The sequence below is a fragment of the Callithrix jacchus genome, chromosome 5 (genome assembly GCF_049354715.1).
Source record: "Callithrix jacchus isolate 240 chromosome 5, calJac240_pri, whole genome shotgun sequence".
Lineage (NCBI taxonomy): Eukaryota > Metazoa > Chordata > Mammalia > Primates > Cebidae > Callithrix > Callithrix jacchus.
The window spans coordinates 71,940,574-71,965,587 of NC_133506.1; the positions used below are offsets into that span (position 1 = coordinate 71,940,574).

Genomic DNA, 25,014 nt, shown 5'->3' on the forward strand with positions numbered 1-25,014 from the left:
TACGAATCTTTATTTTAAACTGTGAACTTTTTTACATAAGAAATTGTATGTAAAATATTATCCATGTAATAGCAGAGCTCCTCTGGTTAAACAGACAGTGGGGACCTAGAGACAAATGTTGTTCTTTCTCCTTGTGCCCATGACAGTTCCCAAAACACCTAGCTATGCTATGCTTTTTGGATCTAGGATTCAAAACCACTGATCTATTCCAATCCTCTTCAATTTACACATGGGAAAATTAAGATGAAGGAAGAGTTAATGACATGCCCAGGCCTCCTGATTCCAAGGCCAGGGTTCTTTCCACTAACTACACTGCCACACCCCTCTTCCTTATCAACTTTATCATCCCTATGGTACAAGCAGACTCAGCAAACTTGCTTAAGAAAGAGGTATCTTGGAAAAAAACAGTACGTTCCTTTAGATATGTATTTTTATTCGTGAATTTTCTAAAGTCAGTAGAATCCAAGCCTCCAAATATAGCCACAAAGTCATCAAAGTTCATTTTAATGAGCAAATATTGTTTTATCTGACACCCCTCTTCAATATATTAGGAAGATGGCGTCTAAGTTAAGGTTGATAAGGAAAACTGACCAGAGTCTCCTACATCACCTTCTCATCATTAGAGTTAATGTTGTTAAGATGCTGGTCCCTTCTCCTTGGTTAAAAATGGCTCACCCATCATTTACCCCACTGGTCTATGTCCACCATGACAAAATACCCTGTAGTGACTATAAAAGCACCCTGGAGTCCTGCAGTCTCACTCTGAGAAGTTCCACTTTTATCTTCTAGAAAAAAGGCAGCCAAATCTTTTCTCTAAAGATGGTAATTATTTTGGACTTCGCAAGCCATATACAGTCTCTGTTATATAGTATTTCTTTTTTCTTTTCTCTTTTAGTCAGTTCTTTGGTACAGTTCTTGGGCAGCCTTGGACAAACCCAGTTTTCCCCACCCACCCTTTCCTGCATGTAGATTTTAGAATAACTGTAGAATGTGCTGGGATGCAATATCCTGAGATAAGAACTGCCTGAAGCATCCAGGCCTTGCTCCTCTTTCTCCTAGGGAATACAACATCTGGGTTTAAGGAGGAACTGACAGGGAAAACCCATGATTTGTTCTTCCTTACTGTTGCAGCTTTGCCCAGTGATTCGTAGTGCCCCTGAGGTATATAACCCAGGACTGGCTGTCTTTCAGAGTCCTTTGGCTATGGTGCAAGAGGGGCACATGCAATTGAACCTCCATCCACCCCAGCAGCTTTCTTGAGCCTGGTGGGGAAGGGACTGGCTCACAATGGATCTGAGACTTCTTTTGTCTCTTGATGTCTGTTTGTAAGTAATGAACCCACTTCATATAACTTGTGTGTGAATGTATTCTCTCTCACCAAACTCAGGCAATTGTAGCCCATGATGCACTGGGGAGATGTGTTTGGACTCCTATTCCTGGAGGTTGGCATCGTGATGCTCTTAGCTCTCCTCATGCAGTGGGATTCCTCCCTCCGGATTGGTAATTAGTGAAACTACTCTGGAAGCTCTGTAAAAATATAAAGAACACGGTGGCTCAAGCCTGTAATCCCAGCACTTTGGGAGGCCGAGGCGGGTGGATCACGAGGTCAAGAGATCGAGATCATCGTGGTCAGCATGGTGAAACCCCGTCTCTACTAAAAATATTTAAAAAATGAGCTGGGCATGGTGGCATGTGCCTGTAATCCCAGCTACTTGGGAGACTGAGGCAGGAGAATTGCCTGAACCCAGGAGGCGGAGGTTGCGGTGAGCCAAGATCGCGCCACTGCACTCCAGCCTGGGTAACAAGAGTGAAACTCCGTCTCAAAAAATATATATATTTATATAAAGAACGTTTTCAGCTCAGCGTTGTACAAAACCTCCTATAGGCCAAATTTTCAAAATTGTGAAGTCCTACTTTTTTTTTTTAACAGTTCTTCTTTTGATTTATCTCTCTCTTCTCACATTTTACTATGAACAGCAAGAAATCACACAGCAGACTGGAAATCCCCTTGCTAATAACCAGGCTCATCACTGACAGTTTCGCTTTCCATGTACCTGCAGAAGATAATTTCACTAAGCATCCTTTCACTACCTAATGATGAAAACCCTTCCTCAAGTTTCCAAATGCATGTTTGCCACCTCCTCCTAGGCCTTCACCAACAGCATCCTCAAAGTTCATATTTCTCCTAACAGTCTGTTCAAGGTAGTTAAGGCTTTCTCTGTTATACTCTTTAAAATTCCTCCAGTCTCTGCCCGCTGTGTAATTCTAAAGCTCATCCTACATTTTTAGGTTTTCATTATGGTAGCACCCCACTTCCAGTTACCAAAATCTGCATTAGTTGCCTATTTCTGTATAATAAATTATTATCAATTTAGTAGTTAAAATGACATCCATTTATTATCTTGCTGTTTAGGTGAGTCAAGTGTCTGGGCAAGGCTTAGCTAGGACCTTTGCTCCAATTCTCACAAGGTATCAGCTAGGGCTACTGTCTCTTCTGTTGTTCAGGGTCCTCGTCCTGCCTCGCGTGGTTGTTGGAAGAATTATTTTTCTTGAATCTGTAGAACTTATATGGTTGCTCCTTCAAGACCAGCAGGAGAATTTCCCTTTAGCTTTAGCTGACTGCTTTTAACAATTCACCTGATTAGGTTGTGCTCAACTAAGGAAATATCCTTTTTGATTAACACAAAGTCAAGTGATTAGAATCTTAATGACAACTGCAAGATCCGTTAAGCTTTGTCACATAAGGTAAGAAAATTATGGCAGTTGGGTCACATCATGTTCACACCCGCATTCAAAGAATAAAAATTATACAGATGAGTACACCAAGGGGTGGGAGAAGAAATCCTGGGAGACATCTAAGAATTCTGTCTACAATAGCCTGAAAAGATCTCTAAACAAGTTTAAAGGCCCAATACGTTTCTCCATTTTATTCTCACATGAATACTTTTAAAATATGCTTTCCTTTCATCACGCACATTTTATTAGGCTTAGTATATGGGCTAAATTAAGCCCAGTTGTCACTGTTGTAAACCATAGCTTTAATGCAGAGTTCTGGTATGGGACTCCGGAAACTTGCTTTTCAGTCACATTTCTGTCCTAGGCTGACATGTTGAGTATTTATTCTCAAGGAATAAACTGCATCTCACTGAGTTTCCACTTCTTTTTAATATATTGAATATCTTACTACCAGATTTTCTTTTAGCTCCTAGCTTCTTTGGTTCAAATCTTTCTCTATCTTGAGGTATAATTGTTTGGCAGCATATTTCTTAATGAAAAGCCAACTTAGTGAGTGAGGGTAACAAGAACCACAGGCCACCAAGATGAGAGAAAAGGGGAAAGGATGAGGGGGCTAGAATTAGCTCCATCCTTTACTGCCCAGAGGAAGCAGGCTCTGCTTGGGAGTTTGGATTTGGAATCTCTTCCCAAAAGGGATTTTCAGTGAGCCTCTCAGGAAGCAAGAGGAATGTATGTTCTCCTAATCCACATACTTGTCCCTCTAATCCCGTGGCGGAAACAACCTTTTTCTTGACAGCATCCGAACTGAGAGTGTCAATATCAACTGTGCCATTTTCATGATTAAGTGGTTTTATGGTAGAAGAAGTTAATCCAAAAAACTAGGAGCTTAGAGGCTGGAGGTATCCATAAGTCAAATTTAAAACCAAATAAGATATCCTTAGCTTCTGTATGTACTAACTTCAATCTTCAATTTTTAAGGGGTAATAAAAATTTTAATCAGCCCACACATCTTTATGTCAGATTATTTCCCACAGATACGATAGCAAGTTCTGTCTGTGGCTAAAGTTTTCTATTAAAGCTGAGTCTGTCTGATAAATGACCAGTTTGCAGACTTTTCTCCAAGACTTGTGGCCAAGTGTCAGTGTAGACAAATGATGGCGATTGGTCTCCGGACGGGTGGTTGTGTAATACAGTGTTAATTAAATTAAATACGGTTGTTCCAGGACTGAGATAAAATTGATGGGCCCCTTTGTAGTCTGAAAATATAGATTCTGAAAGAACAACATCAGGTGAGAGTTGATTGAACTGCTGAAGCTTGATCCAGACTGATTCTTGTTCATAGACGAAGGTCAAAGAAAAATCCTTAGAGTAGAACAGGTAATCTTGTGTTGTTACTGACAGACTTCTCCACAGTGAGCTATTTATGCAATAAAGGAGAGAAATATAGAGACTTTGTGTCTAGTGTTATATTGTGCTCTATAGAACAGTAGCCAAATACACATGCATGCACATACACACACACAGATACATACACATACACACACGCATTTATTAGACAAGAACTAATATGCAGGAAAAATACTATAATCTCCACTTTACAGATGAGATTAGTGAGGTGGAGAGAAGTGAAGCGGCTTTTCAAAGATCACTAAATTGTGTGTGTGTGTTTCAAAGTGAGGAGAATGGGAGAGATAAGAAGCTAAATGTCTAGATATCTAAGGAAATGTTCTCTCCATTGATTTCCTTGAGGACACTCACCTTTATGGCTTACAGTGATACACTGGGAAAGGATGGCCTAGTTCATCTGTCTTATCAAGAGAAAATTTAAGGGAAGATTCAAGACTTGAATTACACATTCCCATGTCAAGATCACTGTGATATATGCAAGTTAAACTATAGGCAATCCATCAGATAAAGACTAATAACTTCTGAATTTCTGTAGGATCCTCCAAAGAACTAGATTAGCTTTAACAGTATTGTCTCTTCCTTTTCTGTGATGACCTGACCCCTGGTGTACTCTGACAAAGAGCAGTGCACCCATATTGCAAGGTTTCTCAATGGCAGCACAGTGGACATTCTGGGCTGGGTGATTCTTTGTTGTATGGAGCTGTCTTGTGCGTTGAATGATATTTAGCAGTATCAGTGGCCTCTTTTAACTAGATGCTAGCAGCAGCTCTTGTCTTCCCGTTTTCTCATTGTGACAATTGAAAATGTTCCTGGGATTAGGGTTGGAGTTTGGGGAAGTTACCCCCAGTTAAGAACCACTGCTTCACTATAATGCAGTTAAAAGCTGAGCTATTGCTCCCATTAGTTCAGTCACTTTTTTTTCAATCAACTATATGTCGCGCATTTAACAGGTAAAAGACATTGTGTACATTTATATTTTCTGCACTTGGTCCTTGACGAATTTTTTACATAAATAAATCAATTATCTCCAAATATGAATTGAGCTTTACAAGTTTGTAATCTACATAAATCTATGTAATGTTAACATATTAAATGTTTGTTGAATATTTTATTCAACATTATTAGGAATTTTTTTCCATGTTTTTATACAGTCTACGTGACCTAACATAAATTCTTATTTTAAGAATCACCACCTGATATTCCATTAAACAATGATTAATGCTTTGTCTATTTTTTTTTTAAATTATTTATTGGATTTTAGGTTTTGGGGTACATGAGCAGAGCATGCAAGACAATTGCGTAGGAACACACATGGCAGTGTGCTTTTCTTTCCTTCTCCCCTTCACCCACATTTGGCATCTCTCCCCAGGCTATCCCTCCCCACCTCCCCCTCCCACTGGCCCTCCCCTTTTCCCCCCAATAGACCCCAGTGTTTAGTACTCCCCTTTCTGTGTCCATGTGTTCTCATTTTTCATCACCCACCTATGAGTGAGAATATGCAGTGTTTCGTTTTCTGTTCTTGTGTCAGTTTGCTGAGGATGACGTTCTCCAGATTCATCCATGTCCCTACAAACGACACAAACTCATCATTTCTGATTGCTGCATAATATTCCATGGTGTATACGTGCCACATTTTTCCAATCCAGTCTATTATCAATGGGCATTTGGGTTGATTCCAGGTCTTTGCTATTGTAAACAGTGCTGCAATGAACATTCGTGTACATGTGTCCTTATAGTAGAACGATTTATAGTCTTTTGGATATATACCCAGTAATGGGATTGCTGGGTCAAATGGAATTTCTATTTCTAAGGCCTTGAGGAATCGCCACACTGTCTTCCACAATGGTTGAACTAATTTACACTCCCACCAACAGTGTAAAAGTGTTCCTTTTTCTCCACAGCCTCTCCAGCATCTGTTGTCTCCAGATTTTTTAATGATCGCCATTCTAACTGGCGTGAGATGGTATCTCAATGTGGTTTTGATTTCCATCTCTCTGATGACCAGTGATGATGAGCATTTTCTCATATGATTGTTGGCTTCATATATGTCTTCTTTCGTAAAGTGTCTGTTCATATCCTTTGCCCACTTTTGAATGGGCTTGTTTGTTTTTTTCCTGTAAATCCGTTTGAGTTCTTTGTAAATTCTGGATATCAGCCCTTTGTCAGATGGGTAAACTGCAAAACTTTTTTCCCATTTTGTTGGTTGTTGATCCACTCTAGTGACTGTTTCTTTTGCCGTGCAGAAGCTGTGGAGTTTCATTAGGTCCCATTTGTCTATTTTGGCTTTTGTTGCCAATGCTTTTGGTGGTTTGTTCATGAAGTCCTTGCCTACTCCTATGTCCTGGATAGTTTTGCCTAGATTTCCTTCTAGGGTTTTTATGGTGCCAGGTCTTATGTTTAAGTCTTTAATCCATCTGGAGTTAATTTTAGTGTAAGGGGTCAGGAAGGGGTCCAGTTTCTGCTTTCTGCACATGGCTAGCCAGTTTTCCCAACACCATTTGTTAAACAGGGAATCCTTTCCCCCTTGCTTGTTTTTGTCAGGTTTATCAAAGATTGTATAGTTGTAGATATGTTGTGTTGCCTCCGGTGCCTCTGTTTTGTTCCATTGGTCTATATCTCTGTTTTGGTACCAGTACCATGCTGTTTTGATTACTGTAGCCTTGTAGTATAGTTTGAAATCCAGTAGTGTGATGCCCCCCACTGTGCTCTTTTTGCTTAGAATTGACTTGGCTATGCGGGCTCTCTTTTGGTTCCATATGAAGTTCATGGTGGTTTTTTCCAGTTCTGTGAAGAAAGTCAATGGTAGCTTGATGGGGATAGCGTTGATTCTGTAAATTACTTTGGGCAGTATAGCCATTTTCACGATATTAATTCTTCCTAATAATGAACATGGAATGTTTCTCCATCTGTTTGTGTCCTCTCTGATTTCGTTGAGCAGTGGTTTGTAGTTCTCCTTGAAGAGGTCCCTTACGTTCCTTGTGAGTTGTATTCTAAGGTATTTTATTCTTTTTGTAGCAATTGTGAATGGCAGTTCGTTCTTGATTTGGCTTTCTTTAAGTCTGTTATTGGTGTAGAGGAAGGCTTGTGATTTTTGCACATTGATTTTATATCCTGAGAATTTGCTGAAGTTGCTTATCAGTTTCAGGAGTTTTTGGGCTGAGGTGATGGGGTCTTCTAGGTATACTATCATGTCGTCTGCAAATACAGACAATTTGGCTTCCACCTTTCCTATTTGAATACGCTTTATTTCTTTTTCTTGCCTGATTGCTCTGGCTAGAACTTCCAGTACTATATTGAATAGGAGTGGTGAGAGAGGGCATCCTTGTCTAGTGCCAGATTTCAAAGGGAATGCTTCCAGTTTTTGCCCATTCAGTATGATATTGGCTGTTGGTTTGTCATAAATAGCTTTTATTACTTTGAGATACGTTCCATCGATACCGAGTTTATTGAGGGTTTTTAGCATAAAGGGCTGTTGAATTTTGTCAAATGCCTTCTCTGCATCAATTGAGATAATCATGTGGTTTTCGTTTTTGGTTCTGTTTATGTGGTGAATTACGTTTATAGACTTGCGTATGTTGAACCAGCCTTGCATCCCCAGGATGAATCCTACTTGATCATGGTGAATAAGTTTTTTGATTTGCTGTTGCATTCGGCTTGCCAATATTTTATTGAAGATTTTTGCATCTATGTTCATCATGGATATTGGCCTGAAGTTTTCTTTTCTTGTTGGGTCTCTGCCGGGTTTTAGTATCAGGATGATGTTGGTCTCATAAAATGATTTGGGAAGTATTCCCTCTTTTTGGATTGTTTGAAATAGTTTTAGAAGGAATGGTACCAGCTCCTCTTTGTGTGTCTGGTAGAATTTGGCTGTGAACCCGTCTGGACCTGGGCTTTTTTTGTGTGGTAGGCTCTTAATTGCTGCCTCAACTTCTGACCTTGTTATTGGTCTATTCATAGTTTCAGCTTCCTCCTGGTTTAGGCTTGGGAGGACACAGGAGTCCAGGAATTTATCTATTTCTTCCAGGTTTACTAGTGTATGTGCATAGAGTTGTTTGTAATATTCTCTGATGATGGTTTGAATTTCTGTGGAATCTGTGGTGATTTCCCCTTTATCATTTTTTATTGCATCTATTTGGTTGTTCTCTCTTTTCTTTTTAATCAATCTGGCTAGTGGTCTGTCTATTTTGTTGATCTCTTCAAAAAACCAGCTCTTGGATTTATTGATTTTTTGAAGGGTTTTTCGTATCTCAATCTCCTTCAGTTCAGCTCTGATCTTAGTTATTTCTTGTCTTCTACTGGGTTTTGAGTTTTTTTGATCTTGCTCCTCTAGCTCTTTCAATTTTGACGATAGGGTGTCAATTTTGGATCTCTCCATTCTCCTCATATGGGCACTTATTGCTGTATAGTTTCCTCTAGAGACTGCTTTAAATGTGTCCCAGAGGTTCTGGCATGTTGTGTCTTCGTTCTCATTGGTTTCGAAGAACTTCTTTATTTCTGACTTCATTTCATTGTTTACCCAGTCAACATCAAGAGCCAGTTGTTCAGTTTCCATGAAGCTGTGCGGTTCTGGGTTGGTTTCTGTATTCTGAGTTCTAACTTGATTGCACTATGGTCTGAGAGGCTGTTTGTTATGATTTCAGTTGTTCTGCATTTGTTGAGCAGTGCTTTACTTCCAATTATGTGGTCAATTTTTGAGTAGGTGTGATGTGGTGCTGAGAAGAATGTATATTCTGTGGATTTGGGGTGGAGAGTTCTGTAAATGTCTATCAGGTTTGCTTGCTCCAGGTCTGAGTTCAAGCCCTGGATATCCTTGTTGATTTTCTGTCTGGTTGATCTGTCTAATATTGACAGTGGAGTGTTAAAGTCTCCCACTATTATTGTGTGGGAGTCTAAGTCTCTTTGTAAGTCATTAAGAACTTGCCTTATGTATCTGGGTGCTCCTGCATTGGGTCCATATATGTTTAGGATCGTTAGCTCTTCTTGTTTTATCGATCCTTTTACCAGTATGTAATGGCCTTCTTTGTCTCTTTTGATCTTTGTTGCTTTAAAGTCTATTTTATCAGAGATGAGAATTGCAACTCCTGCTTTTTTTTGCTCTCCATTTGCTTGGTAAATCTTCCTCCATCCCTTTATTTTGAGCCTTTGTGTATCCTTGCATGTGAGATGGGTTTCCTGGATACAGCACACTGATGGGTTTTGGATTTTTATCCAATTTGCCAGTCTGTCTTTTGATTGGTGCATTTAGTCCATTTACATTTAGGGTTAATATTGTTATGTGTGAATTTGATACTGCCATTTTGATGCTAAGTGGCTGTTTTGCCTGTTAGTTGTTGTAGAATCTTCATTATGTTGATGCTCTTTAACTTTTAGTGTGATTTTGGAATGGCTGGTACTGGTTGTTCCTTTCTATGTGTAGTGCCTCTTTCAGGAGCTCTTGTAAGCTGGCCTGGTGGTGACAAAATCTCTGAGTACTTGCTTGTTCGCAAAGGATTTTATTTTTCCTTCACTTATGAAGCTCAGTTTGGCTGGATATGAAATTCTGGGTTGAAAGTTCTTTTCTTTAAGAATGTTGAATATTGGCCCCCACTCTCTTCTGGCTTGTAGTGTTTCTGCCGAGAGATCTGCTGTGAGTCTGATGGGCTTCCCTTTGTGGGTAACTCGACCTTTCTCTCTGGCTGCCCTTAGTATTTTCTCCTTTATTTCAACCTTGTTGAATCTGATGATTATGTGCCTTGGGGTTGCTCTTCTTGCAGAATATCTTTGTGGTGTTCTCTGTATTTCCTGCAATTGAGTGTTGGCCTATCTTGCTAGGTGGGGGAAGTTTTCCTGGATGATGTCCTGAAGAGTATTTTCCAGCTTGGATTCATTCTCTTCGTCCCCTTCTGGTACACCTATCAAACGTAGATTAGGTCTTTTCACATAGTCCCACATTTCTTGGAGACTTTGTTCATTCCTTTTTGCGCTTTTTTCTCTAATCTTGGTTTCTCATTTTATTTCATTGAGTTGGTCTTCGACTTCAGATATTCTTTCTTCTACTTGGTCAATTCTGCTATTGAAACTTGTGCATGCTTCGCGAAGTTCTCGTATTGTGTTTTTCAGCTCCTTTAATTCATTCATATTCCTCTCTAAGTTATCCATTCTTGTTATCATTTCCTCATATCTTTTTTTAAGTTCCTTAGTTTCTTTGCATTGATTAATACATGTTCTTTTAGCTCACAAAAGTTTCTCATTATCCATCTTCTGAAGTCTAATTCTGTCATTTCGTCACAGTCATTCTCTGTCCAGCTTTGCTCCCTTGCTGGTGAGGAGTTTTGGTCCTTTCTAGGAGGCGAGCTGTTCTGGTTTTGGGTGTTTTCCTCCTTTTTTCGCTGGTTTCTTCCCATCTTTGTGGGTTTATCCGCTTGTCGTCTGCGTAGTTGCTGACTTTTCCATTGGGTCTCTGAGTAGACACCCAGATTGTTGATGATGAAGTATTTCTGTTACTTGGTTTTTCTTCTACCAGCCTAGCCCCTTCGCTGTACTACTGCTGAGGTCCACTCCAGGCCCTGCTTGTCTGGGGTGCACCTCTAGCAGCTGTGGCACAGTGAGGGATGCTACCCGTTTCTTTTTCTGCTATCTTTTTCCCAGGATGATGCCTGCCTAATGTCAGTCTTTTGGATATAGAGGGGTCAGGGAGCTGCTTGAGGAGACAGTCTGTACTTTTTTGGAGCTCAATTGTTGAGCTGTGAGCTCTGTTGTTCATTCAGGGCTGTTAGGCTGCTATGTTTGATTCTGCTGCAACAGAGCTCATTAAAAAAACCCTTTTTTTCTCAAATGCTCTGTGTTGGGGGGTTTGGGCTTTATTTTTCGATGTCCGATGAGGTGTCCTGCCCAGCTAGAAGGCAGACTAGCCACTGTTTGGCTGCCGAGGCTCCGCCCTGCTGTTGTGTGATTCGCCCTGTTCCTGCAGGCTCTGCTGTGGTCTCCGCCACGCCCTGCGGCGGAGTCTCTTTGTTGTAGCATGTTGCCTCAGCAACGGCAGGCTGCGTCAGCAGTGGGCGTGTATCTCAGGAGGGACGTGTTGCCTCGGCAACGGAAGGCTGCGTCAGCAGTGGGCGTGTAACTCAGTTGGGGTGGGTTGCCTCGGTAGTGGTGGACGCCCCTCCCCCACAGAGCGTCTCGGACCGTCTGCTCGGGATAGTTTGAAATCGCGGTTTTGTTCGTCCCACTGGGTGTCCCAAACGATCTGTCCCTGCAATCCCCTGGGCTGGCCTACTGTCCAAGTCTCGTTCAGTCTCAAGTCCAGCCCTCTCAAGTCTCAGGTTGCCAGTTCAACAGGGCACCCGGACAAGCACGCCCTGTGGGGATTGCTGGGTAGGGCCGGCCGCCGCCGCCCCGGCTGCCGGCTTCGCCCGGCAGACCTACTGCCTAGCGTCCCGTGTCTTTTTCATACTTGGGAGTTTCCCCGTTCTGTGGGCAACAAAGATCAGTCTGGAAATGCAGCTCCGACTCACCGTTTGCGGATTCAACGAGAGCTCCAATCCTGGGTTGTTCTCACAGCGCCATCTTGAGTCCTCCGCTTTGTCTATTTTTAAATATTAATAATATAGTTTGGATCTGTGTCCCTGCCCCAAATTTCATATTAAATCGTAATCCCCAGTATTGGAGGTGGGGCCTGGTGAGGGATGATTGGATCATAGGGGTGGATTTCTCACAAATGGTTTACAGCCCCTTGGAGCTGTATTTGCGATAGTGAATGACTTCTCACAAGAGCTGGCCCTTTCAAAGTGTGGCACCTGGTTCTCTCTCTCTTGCTTCTGCTCTGGCCATGTGACAGGCTTGCTTCCCCTTCACCTTCTGCCATGATTGTTAGTTTCCTGAGGCCTCTCAGAAGCCAAGCAGATGACAGCATCAAGCTCACTGTACAGCCAGTAGAATCATATGCAAGTCAAACTCCTTTTCTTTATAAATTACCCAGTCTCAGGTATTTCTCTATAGCCATGCAAGAATGGCCTATTACAATTAATCATGACCCCGATTTTTATTGTAAGCAACATCTCATTGATCATGTTCATATCTCTTTGAAGATAGTACTAGAAGTAATTAGTAGGCCAAAGTGTGAAAATATTATATAATATATGATTCAGATTACTACAGACTTTCTAATAAAAATGAAAGTTCTCAGGTTGGGAGGCCAAGGTAGGAGGATCATTCGAGCCCAGGAATTCAATACTAGCCTGGGCAACAGGATGAGACCCTGCATCTACAAATAAATTTAAAAATTAGCTGGGCATGGTGGTATCTGCCTGTGGTTCCACCTACTAGAGAGGCTGAGGTTGGAGGATTTCTTGAGCCCAGGAGTTTAAGGATACAGTGAGCTATCTTTGTGCCACTGCATTCCAGGCTGGGTGACAAAATGAGATGCTGTCTCCAAAAAAAAAAATGTTCTCAGGGTCCAACATCAGCATGGTATGAAAACATTGGTTTCCTGTACCTTCTGAAGCAACGCTAATAACAATACATTGAGTAATTACTGTGTACCTTGTCTTGTTTAAGGACTTTTTATATGTCAGTCATTGATTCTCATCATAACCTATTATGAGTGCCTGCTTTGTTGTTGTTGCTGCTGTTGTTTTGGTTCGTTTTTTGAGACAGAGTCTTGCTCTGTTGCCCAGGTTGAAATACAGTGGCATGATCTTGGCTCATTGCAACTTTCACCTTCTGGGTTAAAGTGATTCTCCTGCTTCAGCCCCCCCAGGAAGCTGGATCTACAGGTGCCTGCCACCACATCCAGCTAATTTTTATATTTTTAGTAGACATGGGGATTCACCATGTTGGCCAGGCTGTTCTTGAACTCCTGACCTCAAGTAATCTGCCTGCCTCAGCCTCCCGAAGTGCTGGGATTATAGGCATAAGCCACCACTTCTGACCAGATAATGGGTACTAATATTAGCTCCCATTTTACAGAAAAGAAAATTTAGCAATAAGCAAGATAACTGCCCTACTCAAGGACACAAAGCTGGCTAGTGGCAGAGCTAGGATTTTAATTCAGTCTAGGTTCAAAAGTTTTAGTCTTAACTATTCTGCTGCACAGAAATTCCCATACTACACTCTCATTTTACACACAGGAAAACTATGTGGACGTGATGACAGTACCCCCAAAAATTGATGCTTCAATCTATAAAATGAACAAAGGAAAGCAATGTCAACAGAAATTAAACTGCAATTTGAAATATTTTATGGGACACAAAGCCCCCATTCCTAATCCTAAATTCAATTTGATTTTACAGAATAGAAAAAGTCTTCCCATAGTCACTTTTGGGCTGGCTGTTCCACTGGAATATATATACACCTTAAAACTTGAAAACATATCTATTTTCTTAATACTTTATATTAGAATAAAACATTAACAGTCTAAAATCTTAAAGCCAGTATCAAATCATATATCCTATCCTTGTCCAAGTTAACACACATAAAATTAGAGCCTGAGTTTATTCATATATTAAGTTCTAGTCCTTGTCATGTGCCAAGTAATGGAAATATATTAATAAATATTGTTTCATTTCTGCTATCAGTAACCTTACAATTTAATGGATATAGATATATAAGAAATAAGTACATAATACTGTAAAATGTACTAAAACTGAGTATAAGAACGCACAAACTTCCAAAGTAGTAGAGAAGATGGTATAATAAACTGGAAGATAGGGTCAATCAATATTACAAAGCATGTGTGTTGTGGTTTGAATACGTCCCTCAAAGGTCACATGTTAGAAATGTAATCCCCAGTACAGCAGTATTAAGAAGTGGAATCTTTAAAAAGTAATTAGGTCATAAGAGTTCTGCCCTCATGAATGGATTAATGCTGTTATCTTGGAAGTATGTTAGTTGTTGCAGGAGTGGGTTCCTGATTAAAGGATGAGTTTGACTCCTTCCCTCTCTTGTGTATGTATTCTCTTACTCTCCTACCTTTTCCCATGGGATGATACAACAAGAAGGCCTCTGCCCGATGCTGGCCCTCAACCTTGAACTTCCCAGCCTCCAGAACTGTGAGAAATAAATTTCTGCTCTTTATAAATTTCCCAGTCTCAGGCATTCCATTATAGTACACAAAATGAACTAAGATATGCACCTGGGCAGAAGTTACCTTGGTCACTGAGGAAGCAAGTGGAGGGCATGGCTCAGAGATTGGGGACAATGTAAAAATGCATGGGAGGTTGAGACAGAATGGTGTGTTAAAAAAAATTATAGCAGGTCATTTTTCCAACAAAATAAGTTGCAAATAAAAAATAGAACAGATAATAATACAGATTAAAACATGAATTTGTTGAATGAATGGCATCCCTAAAACAGTCTGTGAAATTCCAAAATCAGAGAGTAATCTATTTCATTTATTATTTGCAAATATTCAAGGATTTTCTGTGATGAAAGGCATGGAGCTTTAGTGGAGAAGGCGCAATGCAGAGCAAGACAAGCAACATCCTTGTCTGCATGGAGTTTAGCTCCCAGAACGTAGAAACAGACAAGACAAAGAACAGGTAAACAAATAAACAAAAGTAAACTAGATCATTTCATACACTCAAAGTATAATGATAAAAATAAAACAATGGTGTATGAGAAAACTAAGAACTCTTTCCATTTATGCCTAATGTTTCATTATTAGAATGCTAAGCATCTGGGAGTTATTTATATCTTACTGCTCAAGGTCATTACCAAGGTCTGATTTTTCACACATGTCTGCAATTCAAAAAATTGCAACCTCTGGCATAAATGGGTTTAATTGGATTTTGTGAGGCTTTCTGAAGTGGTAATATTTGAACTAGGACCTGAGAGATTTGAAAGAGCCAGGCACACGAAATCCCGGAAAAGCATAATCCCAGGTAGGGAAAACAAGAAGTGCGAAGGCGTAAGGTAAGTCTGAAATTGTCATATTCTAGAACAAAAAGAAGGAGGAAAAGGCAAGAGAAATAGTAAATTAGTTCAGGAACGCAGTTAGAGCATTTTAGGCTGTGGGGTAGAGTTTGAGTTTTTTTCCCCTAAGTGTCACTAAAAGTCATTGAAAAGTTTTACACAAAAGATTGCACCACATTGAATTGAATAGATTCAATGGAGTAACGATACCAAGAGCAGGGATGCCAGTCAGGAGGTGACTGTTTTATAGCTTATTTCCAGTAAACTATAAGACAGATGATAGTAGCCTGGAGTGACAGAGATGAATTTAGAACAAGTTACTAAATGGTGGCACCATTTTGTGGGGTTGATCAATACTACTGATTTTGGACTAGTGATTATTTGCAAGATTGTTCTACTCGATTAGTAATAGGCAGATACTTCTGAGAAGGCCAGTTTACTCACCATTGTACTTTTCCCTCTCTCCAACACCAAAATATTACGTAACTGATACTGTCCGAGAGACTCGTCTTTTCTGTAACTTGCTTATGCCTAAGGAAGAGAAACAATCACATGTTCAGAGGATTTGGCTTTTACATTTTTATAAGGCATGGTTTGCTTGTGTGGCACAGGGCATTGCTTACCTCAGGGTGTAGTGGAGATCTTGACATACTAATTAGGAGCATTAAACACTGACTCAGCCTCTCTCTGGGCATCCGCAGCCTTCTGCCTTTTGAATACCTGCTGACTTTTGTTTGGAAAGGCACGGTGATTAGCCCCCAGTGTCTTTTTCAAGCAGAGCTTTACTTAACTTCATGCTCACCCACAATCTGTGTCATACAGTGTCAGACAGAGCTCTCTCCTCTTGACCCAGAGGAATTAGTAAGTTAGGACACAACAGTACTTTGAGCTCTTCATGTGGCCTATATCTCCACCCAAGCCTCTAGGATTCTCCCTAATGGTTCAAGATTCCTGAGAATCCAAATGCCACATCACATCTCTGTAAACCTTTCTGTAGTTCCCAAGTAACTAATAATTTACCTGTGAAATTGAAAACATTGATTATTCTATTTGTAACATCATTTTTTTCTAGAAGATAAAATATATACACAAAAAAATATAAAATGTATAACTTAATGAGGTACTATTAGGTAAACACTCACTGCAACCCAGTTCAAGAAAGAGAACTTTGCTGGCCAGTCCAGACACCTCTTCCTCCCAATCATGAGCCAATCCCTTTCCTCTAAGTGAACACTAATTCAATCTTTATAAGTTGTGTGATGTTCCTTTGCCATGAGGCACATGATGCCTGGCTATTGCTCTTTTCACACCAGGAGATGTTGGTGCCCAGTGCCTGGGTTCATTAATTCACTGGAGGTTGAAAAAAATGGTGATATTCTAATTCCTTATTTCTTTTTAATTTTTTAAAAGTATGTATTATAGACTATTTTTATAAAGTGACAATGTCTCTCTTATGCTTTTTGTATACTTGATGGTACGGTTCATAGAGAACATGTAGGATAAATACTTTCTTTCAACTTTTAGAGGAAGGCGACTATCAGTATGTAGCCTTCAGAGCTCCCTCCTCTCTAATTTTCATGCAGCGTTCAAAGATACTGTGGCTTTCTTTCTGAAAGTTCTCTGTTTTGTTGCCCTGCAATTTATTTGGAATTCTTTTACCTTCTCTTCTTATTTCTAATCTGCTCAATGCCGAATCTCCTCTTGGCAGTTTCTTCTAAGTGTGGACGCCTATTTGGAAAGGGTTGCTTTGGTAGCTTAGTTTAAAATTTTCCTGGTATCCAATCTAGAACAGCTCCTTCAAACATTACAGATTATCTTTCTAGAACGGACTAAATCATTCCGAGGTTCAGCTGCTGTTTGTTGTAAAATTTGTCTACAGCATTTTAAAGCAAATAAATATGGACTATTTTTAAGTGGTAGTCTCAGGTCCTTCAGACACCTGTTGCTTCTTTCTGCTTCTGCCAGCACAGATGCTAATGCTGTTCAGCTGTGTCGCTGCTGGGAGGCTGCTCCACACACTTGCATTTGGGATTCATGGGGATATCTGTCGCTTGGTTTTGTTGTAAACATTGTTCATGAGTTTTGGTTTTTCTATCCAATTTTTCTGTTAGCTTTTTTATTCAGACAGATTCAAAAATTATGTTGTTACTATAGCATCTTTCTAGAACTCCCTCAAATTAATCTAATTTTTGCTTCATATCCAAGCATTATTGCTGTTGTTCTGGAAACGTTGAATCAGTGAATACCAAATCTGTAACCATGATACTCCTATGTCTCAAAAGGTATCATGAAATTATTAAAAATTTTTTTCAACTATTAATAGTTAACCAATTACAAGTAATTACATAAGCAATGAGTAGTTATAATTGATATACATCATAGTTTACCAATTATAAGTAATAAATGCCCATTTTATGCATAGTGCAGAATCACTGAGTATCAAAGATGAATGAAAATTAAGTACCTTATTTATTAATTCACTTAATTAATTCTTTAATAAAATGTATAAGACTACTAACTACAAACAACTCTGCTACAAATTAGAGTAATGTGTAAAGAAGGCATGAGCTTAGCTTTTTACTATGATATAATTAAGCCATCCAGCACATTTAGCTGGTGTATACTATGTGTCATGTTTTGCACTAAGTGTTGCTCTAGATGTAAACAGTCTATGGACAGCTTCCTCCCATTAATATTTGTGACTCTGGGGACATCACTAACTTCTCTGAACTCCATCTTCAAAATGTGCTTAGTATTATTGTTTTTCTTTTTTTTTAATTTTTTTTTTAGATTTTATTTTATCATACTTTAAGTTCTGAGGTACATATGCAGAACGTACAGGTTTGTTAAATAGGTATACACATGCCATGGTGGTTTGCTGCACCCATCAACCCGTCATCTATGTTAGGTATTTCTCCTAATGCTATCCCTCCCCTAGCACCCACGCCTTGACAGCCCCTGGTGTGTGATGTTCCACTCCCTGGTTCCATGTGTTCTCATTGTTCAATTCCCACTTATGAGTGAGAAGATGCAGTGTTTGGTTTTCTGTTCTTGTGTTAGTTTGCTGAGAATTATGGTTTCCAGCTTCATCCATATCCCTGCAAAGGACGTGAAAGAAACTCACTCAAAACAACACAACTAATGGAAACTGAGCAACCTGCTCCTGAATGACTACTGGGTTAATAATGAAATTAAGGCAGAAATAAAGATGTTCTTTGAAATCAATGAGAACAAAGACACAACATACCAGAATCCCTGGGACACATTTAAAGCAGTGTGTAGGAAATTTGTAGCACTAAATGCCCACAAGAAAAAGCAGGAAAGATCTAAAATTGACACCCTAACATCACAATTTAAAAAACTAAAGAGGCAAGAGCAACAAATTCAAAAGCTAGCAGAAGACAAGAAATAATGAAGATCAGAGCAGAACTGAAGGAAAGAGGCAGGAAAAATCCTTCAGAAAAATCAATGAATCCATGAGCTGTTTTTTTTTTGAAAAGATCAAAAAATAGGTTGCTAGCCAGACTAATGAAGAAAAGAGAGAAGAATAAAATAAAGGTAGTACTGTTTTTCTATAGGTTGTTTTTAAAAAAGCAAGCGGCCCGCGGCGTCTGTCCGTCCTTCCGTCCGCGGCCCTGTCAGCGGGAGCGCGGCGCAGGCTCTGCCCCGACTCGACGGCTCTGGCCCGCCGTCCAGTCAGCGAGGCAGACCCCGAGGAGCCTGGATGTGGATGGCCCCGCGAAGTTAAGTTCGGGGCTCGCGCTTGCACTCCGCCGCGCCTTCCTCCCAGTTTCCGTCCACTCGGCGCACCGGCTTCGTCCCCCCAAATCTCGGACCGTCTCTTCGCGCCCCCTCTCCCTCTGCCCCCAGTGCTGCGCTCTTCCCCTCTTGGCGCTCTCGCGGCTGGGGGAGGGGCGGGGGTCACCATGGCCGAAGCGCCTCAGGTGGTGGAGATCGACCCGGGCTTCGAGCCGCTGCCCCGGCCGGACTTTAGCCAGTCCAATTCGGCCACCTGCAGCCCCACGCCGTCTGGCGGCGCGGCTGCCAACCCCGACGCCGCCGCGGGCCTGCCCTCCGCCTAGGCGGCCGCTGTCAGCGCTGACTTCACGAGCAATCTGAGCCTGCTGGAGGAGAACGAGGACTTCCCGCAGGCGCCCGGCTCCGTGGCGGCGGCTGCCGTGGCCGCCGCGGGGGGACTGTGCGGGGACTTCCAGGGCCCGGAGGTGGGCAGCCTGCACCCTGCGCCGCCGCAGCCCCCGCCGCCCGGGTCGCTGCCGCAGCATCCACCAGTGCCCCCCGCCGCCACCTGGCCGGTAGCGGGACAGCCGCGCAAGAGCAGCTCGTCCGCCGCAACGCGTGGGGCAACCTGTCCTACGCTGACCTCATCACCAAGGCCATCGAGAGTTCGGCGGAGAAGCTGCTCACGCGTCGCAGATCTATGAGTGGATGGTCAAGAGCGTGCCCTACTTCAAGGATAAGGGTGACAGCAACAGCTCCGCGGGCTGGAAGAATTCAATTCGTCATAATCTGTCCGTTACACACCAAGTTCATTCGTGTGCAGAATGAAGGAACTGGAAAAAGTTCTTGGTGGATGCTCAATCCAGTGGGCGGCAAGAGCGGGAAATCTCCCAGGAGAAGAGCTGCATCCATGGACAACAACAGCAAATCTGCTAAGAGCCGAAGCCGAGCTGCCAAGAAGAAAGCATCCCTCCAGTCTGGCCAGGAGGGTGCCGGGGACAGCCCTGGATCACAGTTTTCCAAATGGCCTGCAAGCCCTGGCTCTCACAGCAACAATGACTTTGATAACTGGAGTACATTTCGCCCCCGAACTAGCTCAAATGCTAGTATTATTAGTGGGAGACTCTCACCCATTATGACCGAACAGAATGATCTTGGAGAAGGGGATGTGCATTCTATGGTGTACCTGCCATCTGCTGCAAAGATGGTCTCTCCTTTGCCCAGTCTGTCTGAGATAAGCAATCCCGAAAACATGGAAAATCTTTTGGATAATCTCAACCTTCTCTCATCACCAACATCATTAACTATTTCGACCCAGTTCTCACCTGGCACTATGATGCAGCAGACACCAAGCTACTCATTAGCACCACCAAACACCAGTCTGAATTCGCCCAGCCCAAACTACCAAAAGTACACATACCGCCAATCCAGCATGAGCCCTTTGCCCCAGATGCCTATGCAAACACTTCAGAACAGTGAATCAAGTTATGGAGGAATGAGTCAGTATAACTGTGCACCTGGACTCTTGAAGGAGTTGCTGACTTCTGATTCTCCTCCCCATAATGACATTATGACACCAGTTGATCCTGCCGTAGCCCAGCCCAACAGCCAGGTTCTGGGCTAGAACGTCATGATGGGCCCTAATTCGGTCATGTCAATCTATGGCTGCCAGGCATCTCATAACAAAATGATGAATCCCAGCTCCCATACCCACCCTGGACACACTCAGCAGACATCTGCAGGTAACGGGCATGCCCTGCCCCACACAGTAAGCACCATGCCCCACACTTCGGGTATGAACCGCCTGACCCAAGTGAAGACACCTGTACAAGTGCCTCTGCCTCACCCCATGCAGATGAGTGCCCTGGGGGGCTACTCCTCAGTGAGCAGCTGCAATGGCTATGGCAGAATGGGCCTTCTCCACCAGGAGAAGCTCCCAAGTGACTTGGATGGCATGTTCATTGAGTGCTTGGACTGTGATATGGAATCCATCATTGGGAATGACCTCATGGATGGAGATACATTGGATTTTAACTTTGACAATGTGTTGTCCAACCAAAGCTTCCCACACAGTGTCAAGACGACGACACATAGCTGGGTGTCAGGCTGAGAATTAGTGAGCAGGTTACACTTAAAAGAACTTCAGATTGTCTGACAGCAGGAACTGAGAGAAGCAGTCCAAAGATGTCCTTCACCAACTCCCTTTTAGTTTTCTTGGTTTTAAAATAAATAAATAAATAAATAACCTTCCTTTTTTCCTTTCGTCAGACTTGGCAGCAAAGACATTTTTCCTGTACAGGATGTTTGCCCAATGTGTGCAGGTTATGTGCTGCTGTAGATAAGGGCTGTGCCATTGGAAATTTCATTACAATGAAGTGCCAAACTCACTACACCATATAATTGCAGAAAAGATTTTCAGATCCTGGTGTGCTTTCAAGTTTTGTATATAAGCAGTAGATACAGATTGTATTTGTGTGTGTTTTTGGTTTTTTAAAATACCCATTTGGTCTAAGGAAAGTTTATACTCTTTTTGTAATACTGTGATGGTCTCATGTCTTGATAAGTTAAATTTTTGTTTGTACTACCTGTTTTCTGTGGAACTGACGGATCACAAAGAACTGAATCTCCATTCTGCACTTCCGCCGAACAGCTTTGGACCTGTTCACATTGCCACAGAATTCACATGAGAACCAAGTAGCCTCTTATCAATCTGCTAAATTCATGGACTTGTTAAACTTTTGGGAAAAAAAAGATTAAATGCCAGCTTTGTACAGGTTTTTTTTTATTTTTGTTTATTTTGTTATTTGCAAATTTGTACAAACAATAAAGGGTTCTAATTTCCAGACAAATGATTTTTGATGTTATTGTTGGGACTTCAGAACATCTTTGGAATAGATACTGAACTGTAATGATGTTTTCTTAAAACTAGAGTCTACTTTGTTATATAGTCGGCTTGTAAATTTGTGGAACCACAGGTATTTGGGGCAGCATTCATAATTTTCATTTTGTATTTCTAACTGGATTAGTACCAGTTTTATACGTGCTTACCTGGTTTGTACACTTCGGATGCTACTTGGTGATGTTTCTGACTGATCTTAAATCACTAATTAGTACTTGCATACCCAATGTTTCAGGCCCTGTTTGGGCAGGAAAGTGATGTATAGTTATGGACACTTTGCGTTTCATATTTAGGATAACTTAATATGTTTTATGTCTGTATTTTAAAGAAATTTCATCTGCTTCTGCTGAACTATGTGCACTGCATAGCATCGAGTCTTCTCTAAGAGACCTGGGTAGTCCTGGGAGGCCCCATAATGTTTGTAGGTCAGGAAGGGAGATCTGTATCTAAAGCAGCCCTCCTTTGTCAAACGACGGATCTTGATCAACTTCACCATTCTGAGTTGAGCTTCAGCAAAAGTTTACCCTCATGATTCTGTGCTCTTTCTTCAGTCCAGGTAGAAGTAGGTTTTGTAGTTTGCCTTGGGGAATTGTGTCAACATTCGCACTTCATCCCATTCTCCCTTCTGCTCTGCAGATTAGATTACTTAGCACACTGTGGAAGTTTAAGTTGAAGGAGGCAATTTAAAAACAGGACTTGAGTGGTTTGTAGAATGTGTTTATAAGTTCAGATGGGTAGCAAACGGAATAGAACTTACTTAAAAACTGGGGAGATTAATTTGAAAACCAGCTGTAAGTTGTACATTGAGATTATGTTAAAAGCCTTGGCTTAAGATTTTGAAAACGTCTTTAGCCTGTAGCAACCTAAAGTATAATTCTTAACCATTATGTTTTAATACTTTCCAATTACCTATAACTGACAGACCAAATTAATTGGCTTTGTGTCCTATTCAGTCCATCAGTATTTTCTGATGGAAAGCGCAAAGTCATCACGATGAGAACAGGTGCACAGTACTGTTCCTCTCGCATTCTTGAGAGGGATCTAATTTCTGTTTCTATAGCCCACATTACACTTGCTTTGTCTTGTATGTTAATTGCATCTTCATTGACTTGGTATTTCCTTAGTGTTTAACAAGAACACAAATGTTCCTCATAAGATTTCCTATAGTAGGCCAGCTGTATGGTAAGCTTTCCACTGTGATGTTCATTGTTTTGAAGATTCATTGAACAACCACCACTCTAACCATCCTCATTGTTGGGCACTCCAAGACATAGCTGGTTTTCAAAACCCGAGTTCCTCTAAGCACAGCCTCCCAGGTATGTAAGTGAACTTGGTGCCAAAGTACTTGTGTTCTCATTTCTGTTGCTATGTACTGCCACTTTTCCTCCCATGCCATTATTGCACCATTATACAAGGAACCTCAGAGCCCCCATTTGTTCATTAAAGAGGCAACTGCAGCTAAAAATCACTGTTAAAATCTTACTACTTCATAGAGTAGCTATTAGGAACATATTTCTTCCTTCCGAGTCTGTGTAATTATACCTCCCCCAACCCGCCATTTTGTGTTGAAATCCTGACATGAATCATGTGGGTAGCTCTCCGAGAACAGTGAAGTCCAGGGAAAGGCATCTGGTCTGTCTGGAAAGCAAACATTATGTGGCCTCTGGTAGCTTTTTTCCTGTAAGAATACTGACTTTCTGCAGTAATGAGTATATATCAGTTATTGTACATGATTGCGTCGTGAAACGTGCAAATGATATCACTTATGCAGCCTTGTTTGATTTATTTTCTCTGGTTTGTACTGTTATTAAAAGCATATTGTATTATAGAGCTTTCCAGATATTTTAAATATAAAGATGTATTGTTTCCATAATATAGATGTATGGAATATATTCAGGTAATAGATGTAGTACTTGGAAAGTTCTGCTTTGACAAACTGACAAAGTCTAAATTAACCAGCAAATGTTGTATCCCAGTGAGTAGTAATTCAAAGAGGAGGATAAGGACACTCCAGCGATATACAATTTGGACTTGTTAATTGCTGAATATATACTTCCAATACCCCAGCCCTCCCCAACTCAAAATTCTTATGTTCAAGCTCTTACGAGTTTCTTAATTTATAACTAATTTTAAAAGAGAAGTGTTTTTTTGTGGTTTTGGTTTAGGAGTAATTATTCATTTAAAAAATGCATTGTGGTTTATGTGAACAGACCAGCCTGGCATTACAGTTGGCCTCTCCCTGAGGTGGGCACAACCTGGCAGTATGGCCGGGAATGGCCATGTGAGTCCCATCAGGGCATAGTCATGCCTCCTGCATTTCGCTACCCGAGTTTAGTAACAGTGCAGATTCCACGTTCCTGTTCCGATACTCCCTGAGAAGTGCCTGATGATGTTGATGTACTTACAGACACAAGAACAATCTTTGCTATAATTGTATAAAGCCATAAATGTACATAAATCATGTTTAAAAAAATTAAAAACAATAAAAATTCAAGTATATAACAGTCCAGAAAGCTTCTTGTAATTTCTTGCAAAATTCATGAATGTATTCATTTATTAAATATTGAGTACCCACTGCTATGGTTTGAATGTTTGTCTTCTCCAAAATTCATGTCAAAATTTAATTGCCATTGCAATAGTATTAAGCAGTGGAACACTTAAGAGGCAATTGAACCACGAGGCTACACCCTCATGAATGGAATCTGTGCAGTTATCAAAGGGAAATTTAGCTCCCTTTTTTCTTCTCTTGCCCTTCCTCTTTTCATCATGAGATGCAACAGCAAGAAGGCTCTTACCGATTTAGGCCCCTTGATCATGGACTTTCCAGCATTCAGAACTGTACAAGCCCCTTGATCTTGGACTGATGTTGTGAACTGAACGCGAGCCCGGGAATCTCGTCCAGCGAGAGGGTCCCAAACCTGGAAGAAAGCGCGCGCCGGAAAAAAAAAAAGATAGGAAAGGCGAAGTCTGGAGGGCTACATGCGCTATGCTCATGCAGCAATTTTATTTTTGCAATGTGTTTCATTATATACTTTTCTGAAGTTAAAGTTGTTTACACCAGATTAACGTACTCAAGTTACAGTAAGCAAGTTACACCCAGTAAGTAGGCTACGCCCAGTAAGTAGGTTACTTCCAGTAACTAGGTTACGCCCAATAGGTCAAGGTAAGTAGATTACAGTTACGCCCTGTAAGCTATGGTAAGTAAGTTACAGTTACGCCCTGTAAATTACGGTAAGTAAGTTACCAAGTGTAAATATTTAAGTTAATATTTTACAATAAAGGTAACACGGGTACAAAATGAACACAATCAAGCAATAAACCACAAGGAGCCAAAAGTAGACACA

At 41.1% G+C, this 25,014-nt stretch overlaps 1 long non-coding RNA gene and 1 pseudogene across 2 annotated transcripts; one reads left to right on the plus strand and one right to left on the minus strand.

Annotated features, from left to right (window-relative positions):
- Positions 1-1,854: 1,854 nt before the first annotated feature.
- On the minus strand, positions 1,855-17,398 carry LOC144582870 (uncharacterized). The gene is made up of 4 exons (XR_013536390.1): positions 15,657-17,398; positions 15,478-15,564; positions 11,637-11,707; positions 1,855-4,153 (listed from the first exon to the last, which is right to left on the minus strand). It is a non-coding gene; the product is annotated as an uncharacterized LOC144582870 (long non-coding RNA).
- Positions 17,399-18,775: 1,377 nt separating this feature from the next.
- Positions 18,776-21,489, plus strand: LOC100393656 (forkhead box protein O1 pseudogene; annotated as a pseudogene). The gene has a single exon (XR_616803.4). The product of XR_616803.4 is annotated as a forkhead box protein O1 pseudogene (transcript).
- Positions 21,490-25,014: the final 3,525 nt, after the last annotated feature.